The following is a 7095-nucleotide window of genomic DNA, read 5'->3' as shown; positions in this document are numbered from 1 at the left end:
AGAACTGTGCTCACAGGGTTCTCAGTGGATGATTTTTCATAAGGAGATTCCACTCATGGTTTTTCTAAGTAGATTCTACTCATGATACCCCCACATGTGTCAGAGTGTAACTGTGCCCCACCGGGTTTTCAGTGGATGATTTCTCTGGACTTCCTCCTGAGATACTTCAGCTTGGACTTGAACCTCCAATTTAACTTATTTGTTGGCAGCAGGTTAACTCTCTGTACCATCCAGGGACTCCAAATGACCTTTGAACCACCTGATTTTTCTTTGCCACCACTCTCCTAATAACCCGCTCTGATGGTAACTCCATGTCTCTGGCTGGGTCTTTCAGCCATGTAGATGTCAACTCAAGAAGACTGCAAAGGTTCCAGGCTATAGAAGTAAGCACCACTTGTTAAGCTGAAACTGTAGCATCTTCATCTTCTCCTCAGAAGGAAGGGCACAGTGTGTGCTGTTTCCTCCAGCATCTGTCAAGGATCTAAACCTGGACTATGTCGGCTCATAACTGACAAGATGCACAGGGTACAGATCCACCCCATTATCTTCTCATAGCCTGGCATCCTGTGGCACAGCATGTCACGCCACTTTCACGAGTGCCCTTGAATCAATTAACAGTGAATTATTTATGTTAACAGCTGCTGCAAAGTGTTTCCCAGATGTTGCTCACAAAAGGCATCTTGTTCCTTTTAAATGCTGTCCTAGGCGGATGTAAGTGACCAAATCCATCATCACAATGAAAGGGCCTTTTTGGTCCTGCACACAGTCCCTCGGCTCACACTTGGAGGGTCGAGATGGCCATCGCCCTGTTTCCTTGTAGCTGTCAGATGGGAACCTTGGGTGCCATGGGACAGGTCCTGGGCCAGCACAAAAACCCAGAGGTAGATTGTCACCTCAACCAATGGAAGCCACACTGTGAGTCGGCTCTAGGCTGGAATTCCCCACTTCATACTGGAGTAATCATAGGATGGTGACCCATTCCCCTGTCCCCGTCTTTCATCCCAAAATGATGCTTAGTGGTTGTGGTTCGCCAACAAGCGCCAACAAGTCAGGTCTGACTCACAGTGACCCTGTATAGTGTTTCTAAGGCTGCATGTCTTTATAGGAGCAGAAAGCCCCATATTTCTCCCACGGGGCGACTATTAGTTGTGAACTGCTAACCTTGTGGTTTACAGCCCAACTTGTAATCCTCTATGCAACAAGGACCCCTTAAAATGCTCTTTGTTGTTGTTGTTAAGTGCAGTTGAGTCAGTTCTGATTCATAGCAATCCTGTATAGGGTTTCCAAGGAGCAGCTGGCGGGTTTGAACTGCCAACTTTGCGGTTACCTGTCCAGTGTTTATCCTATAGCACCACACCAAGACTGCAAAAAAGAAAAGAGAAAAAAAAAATGGCATCAAGCCCCACCCTCCTGCACCCCTCCCTACTCAGCGGGGTTTACGAATTCACTGCAAGGGCCGCATGGAAGTCAGACACCAGGCTCAGAGGTATGATGAGGTTCCTAGAAGAGCTCACAGGTCTGGAGTCAGAAATGCTCAGCAGACAGACCTTTGGTCAGGACAGCTTCTCCAGTGTGCCAACAGGCCACTGGCCTGGCCTCTGCCTTGCCCAGGCAACACTACAATGGTCTTTCAGGCCTGCAGATCACTGATCACAGCCCCAAACTGCTCAGCTCTAGCTCCCAGGGTCAGCAAACCTAGCTCCCCCACTGCAGTACCTGGAGGCACCCACTCTAAAAGTGAGCCTCCCTACTAAAGTCACTCCACTGGCCCTGCTCCAAGGGCTGGGAAGCCTACCGCTCTGTGTGGTGCTCAGGCTCTGGGTTCTACTGCGGGTCCCCTCAGGCATCCCAGCTCTCTGTGCCTGGGTGGAGAGGATGCATGGTGCACGGATCTCGGGACCAAAAGACATACTCCACACCTGACTCTTCTTCCTTACTGAGATTCCTCCCTCCTGTTGCTGAGATGGTTCATTTTATACCCACGTTAGAGTTCCAAGTGTTTACAATCACAATGAGCCCTGTTAGCAGGCACCCACACCTGAATATCATCCCGCCAGGGTCTAATTCCACCTTCTCTCACCCAGACTCATGGGAAAAGAACCATTTGGTGTTGCGCTGTAGGATCAGCACTGGACTGTCAACCACAAGGTTAGCATTTCAAACCCACCAGTCGCACCTTGGAACCAACTAGAGGGAACTTATCAACAACAAACAAAGGCTAAGGCTAGAAGAGACTACTGAATAATTCACCACACTGCAGAGATAGAAACAATTTTCTGTGAACCACATCAAGGTCACCTGCAAGTTAAAGTAACACTGAGCACTATCCAATTCTTCTGCGGGTGACCTCAGAAATGAGTGAAGAACACAACGATGGTGGTGGCTGTGTGTCGTAGAGTTGACTCTGACTCACAGCAACCTTGTACAGGGTTTCCGAGGCTGGAAGTCTATACGCCAGCAGAAAGCCTCATCTTTCTCCCGCAGAGCAGCCGGTAGTTTCGAACTGCTGACCTTGAGGTTAACAGCCCAACTCATAACCCACGATGTTACCAGATTTCCTTAGCAACCAAGATGCTGTCTTTTATGGTTAAGTGACATCAAGTTGGTTCCTACTCATAGAGACTCTGTATAGGGTTTCTGAGGACCGAATAGTGGATTTGAACCACCCACCTTGTGGTTCAAACTGACCTTGCCGTTGGGCGCATTATCCTGCAGGTCCACACCGACAATGCCCACTACTGCAGCTGCTGTTCCCCTAGCCAGGAATGCTATTCTGCCCTCAGCATCCAGGTCAAACATCCGAGCCATGTGACAACTTCTCTCCCTCCCTCCCCCACGTCCTCTTCTCTGCTTTACTTTCTTAGTAGAGTGACTGATATATTACATGTTCCATTGGGTTAGCTCCTGAGTCCCTCACACTACAGTAAGCTGGGCGAGGACAGGGTCTTGTCTGTCTGTCTGCTCACAGGGCCTGGAACAAGAGTACCTAAGTATTCTCGCAAAGAGCAGGTGAATACATGGACGAGATGGCAGAAGTGGACCTAGCGCACGTTCACCTACCGTGGCGTGGACCTCGACCAGCTGCTGGACATGTTCCATGAGCAGCTGATGCAGCTGGACAGTGGGTGGTAGCACCGGCTGCAGCGTGGCCTGTGGAGGAAGCAGCGCTGGCTGCTAAAGCGGCTTCTCAAGGCGGAGAAGGAGGCAGCGCCCACACAGAGGCCCACGTGCCTAGGACGCACCTGCGCGGAGGATTGTTCTGCCCGGGATGCTGGGCAGTGTGGTGGGCGTGTACACGATCTTCAACCAGGTGGAGATGAAGCCCGAGATGTCCGGCCAGGACCTGGGCGAGTTACCCATCTCCTACAAGCCTGTCAAGCACGGCCGGCCGGGCATTGGCACCGCCCAGTCCTCCCGCTTCATCCCCCTCAAGGAGACCAGTAGAAGGTCCAGCTCCAAAAGTACATCAATGAAAATAAATGAATGTGTTTTGGTGCCTTCTGACGATTGCTGAACTTCACAGGCACACCCAAGAATCATCACTTTTTGACACGAAATACCATCATTCCGGGGTTGACTTGCGCCCACTCCTTTCCCACGGACCAGGATCTGAGAGCCCAGAGCCCACTCCCAGAACTGCAGTGAGAGAATTGCCTATCAGATGCACCTTCCCTTACGGCAGGACCTCCCATTTCAGAGGGTCACGCCCTCCTCTCCCGGTTTTCATGACCCCATCAAAGCCCTCCTCTGTGCTCACAGAAGTGCATTGTGACCATGCTCCCAACGGAGGGTGGGGAAAGGCTGTATACAGGTAACCGCCTCAATGCCCAGCAGTCGGGGTGCGTTGCCACTCCTGGCATGACCATCTAAAGGAATATCACATGGCCTTTACAGGTTATGTTTGTTGTTGTATTGTTGTAAGTGCCGCTGAATTGGTCCCCACCCACAGCGACCCTGTGTAGGGTTTTCAAGGAGCAGGTCGTGAGCTTGAACTTCCGACCTTCCAGTTCAAACCGACCTTGTAGTCCAGGGCATCAATCCACAGCACGACACTAGGACTCCAAATTATGTTTACAAAGAGTTGTTCATTGCTACATAAAATGATTTGGAGGTAGCATGATAAAGAATTAAGATGGTTTATTATTTTGTATTAGGAGCTCTGGTAGTGTAATGGTTACGAGTTGAACTGCTAACCTCAAGGTCAGCAGTTCGAAACTACCAGCTGTTGCTCCATGGGAGAAAGATGAGGCTTTCTGCTCGAGTAGAGATTTTCAGCCTCTGAGTTGGGACTGACTCCACACCACCACCATTATTTTGTGTATTCTGTCTTAGAAATACAGCCAGAATGAATACTCCTACACATAAGGATGGCGAGACTTCATCTCACATATTTGGACATGTTATCAGGAGGGACCAGTCCCTGGAGAGCGATATCATGCTTGGTCAAACAGAGGGTCATCAGACTTGAGGAAGCCCCTCCACAGTGGTTGTAACAATGGGTTCAAGAATAGAATCACTGTGAGTCTGGTGCAAGACTGGGCAGTGTTTCATTCATACAGAGGATTACTGTGAGAGGAAACGTACTCCATGGCACCTAACAACAACATTATCCTGTAGAAACAAGGGTTCTTGTGAGCTTGAGCTGGGACAAGCCCCCACTCTTTTAAGGAGGGAACCACTGAGTGTATCATAACCCCTTCCCTGCTGTGTCTAACATAAGCTTTTGTCTCCAGAAAACGTCAGTCCTAACCACAGATGTTGTCGTTAAGTCCCGCTGAGGCCGAGTCGGTTCCCGCTCATAGCATTTCTGAGGATCGGCTGGTGGGTTTGAACCACAGACATCAGGGTTAGCCATCCAGTGCTTATCCTACAGAGCCACTCCAGGACCCATTGACCACAGCTGTTGTTGTTGTTAAGTGCTGTAGAGTTGGTTTCGACTCACCGTGACCCTGTAGTTTCCAAGGAGTGACTGGTGGGTTTGAACCACAGAGCTGGTGGTTCAAACCAACCTTGTGATCCACTGCATTATCCTACAGCGCCACCAGGACTCCATAGCAGCTTCATCAAACACAGGGACTCCCGGTTACACACGTGCAACTTAGAGACAATTCACAGTTCCCCTTTAATGCTATGGAAATGTACTCAGAATATTGAAATGGTTGAACCAACTCCTACTTGAAACAAATTCTTCATCCCAATCACCTTGATTTGCTGCATGTGTGACATTGAAATCATTGGAAAAGTTTTGAGCCTTTTCTTGCACTAAAGTGAGGATAATTAAGACTGTATGCCCCTGTTCTGACTTATCTCCAAATTACACTTAAACACTTAAAGACACAGTTCGGAACAGAGCTTGTCCATAACCCCAGATGGCATGTAAAGGCATTTCCCTCCCTCGTATAACAAGCAAGCGTGGAATAGGTGATCTGAGCATTAACTTATCAGCTCTGTACTCTCTGGCTTTGGTTTTTCTGGGCTGTTTCCTCTTGGTCACAATATGACTGCTGTAGCTCTAGCCATTACGTCTTTGCTCAATATAAGAAGAAAGAGGAAGACAGGAGAGGATATTATATTGATCAAGCACATGCTTTCTATAAATCCCATCAGCTACTTCCACTTCTACCCCATTGATTAGAGCTGCAAAGTGGTCAGGGGGAGAGGGACTGGAGAAGGGACACTCGTGTCCCTGGTGACTCCTGGCCATCCAAGCACTGGGTTTATATTTACTCTATTTACAATGCTGCTGCTACCCTTGTCAGCTGTTTCAAAGAATGGTCATTTCAGAAAGAAGTTCTCCTCGCAGTGCCATGCTTTGGGTCCAGCGGCTGGCTCCGGTGAAGTCCAGTGGTCAGTAAGACGTGGTGTGGTGGTGAATCAGCCCACATGCAGCAGCCTGCTCACACTGCAGCCCTGGTGGGCTGAAGCGACTCTCCCAGACTGTTCTGGCAACACTGCCTACTGGCGTTCTTCTACCCAAAAGAAAACCCAAGCCCACTGCTGCCCAGGTCATCCATCTCATGGTCACCCTGCAGGTCAGAGTGCAGCTGCCTCAGAGGACTCCTAGGCGTGGTGCTGCAGGTTAATGGGCTGGACTGCTATGTCGGTGGTTCAAATCCACCAGCCGCTCCTCAGAAACTCTCTATAGGGTCGCTATGAATCAGGACCAACTCAGCAACACTTAACAACAACAGCTACACCAACAACAATCTTTATGGAAGCAGACTGCCACAGAGCAGCTGGTGGGTTCGAACCACAGTAAAGCACTTAACGGTTCATGCTGTTGTTGTTTCTAAGTGCCATCTAGTCGGCTCTGACCCATAGCGACCGTGTATAGGGTTTCCGTGGAGCGGCTGGTGAGTTTGAACTGCCGAGATTGTGGTTCAAACTGACTTAGCAGTCCTATGCACTAACCCACAGTGCCACACCAGGCACTGGGGTCCAGGTGGTTACCAAGGGCTCCCAAATCCAACTAATGAACCGACCCACAAACCAGCTCTGTCAGACTGCATGTCATCAAACTGCCTGGAAACCCACCTGCACTGGTGTGCAATTGCCCCCATTCCACAGATCAGAGTCCAGGTGCCTCCCATGCAAAGGGCTGAGCCTCTTTCGTATCTGCTTGATTTCCTCCTGTCTAGATTCTTGTCCTTAAGCCAAACAAGATGGCTGAGAGACTGAATTAGAAATTTGACAACATGGTGGATGTTTTCTTTAGCCAAACAGCAGAAAAAATCCTGGAAATCTGAGTCCTTGGCCCAGATTTGCCACTTGTTTACCGTGTGACATTGGGGAATGGTAACAAGTCATTGACCATGTGACAAATTTAAATGGTAACAACTCATTGACCCTGTGGTGTCTGGGAAGGGCAACAACAGTAATCAAGACCTCCAGACAGCACACTAAAATCTTCAGAAGCACACTGCTTCACACAACCATTGTTACAACTTTCTGAGGAAGACACTACTGTCATCCCCATTTTACAGATGAGAAAACTGAGTCTCAGAGAGTGAAAGCAATCGACTCAGCATCTCATGAGTTGAGCAAAGGGTGTGTCTGCTCCTCATCACTAGGCGTGGTTCTGACCAATCTGTACGC

The 7095-nt window shown here is 49.3% G+C and overlaps 1 pseudogene; it reads left to right on the top strand.

Moving 5' to 3' along the window:
• The first annotated feature begins 794 nt into the window (after window positions 1-794).
• On the top strand, window positions 795-3870 carry LOC102833875 (annotated as a pseudogene).
• The last annotated feature ends 3225 nt before the right edge of the window (window positions 3871-7095 follow it).

This window comes from Chrysochloris asiatica, unplaced genomic scaffold, assembly GCF_000296735.1.
Source record: "Chrysochloris asiatica unplaced genomic scaffold, ChrAsi1.0 scaffold00281, whole genome shotgun sequence".
NCBI classification, from domain to species: Eukaryota; Metazoa; Chordata; class Mammalia; order Afrosoricida; family Chrysochloridae; genus Chrysochloris; species Chrysochloris asiatica.
Note: the sequence above shows the minus strand (reverse complement) of the source record. Positions and strands in the feature narration are given on the sequence as shown.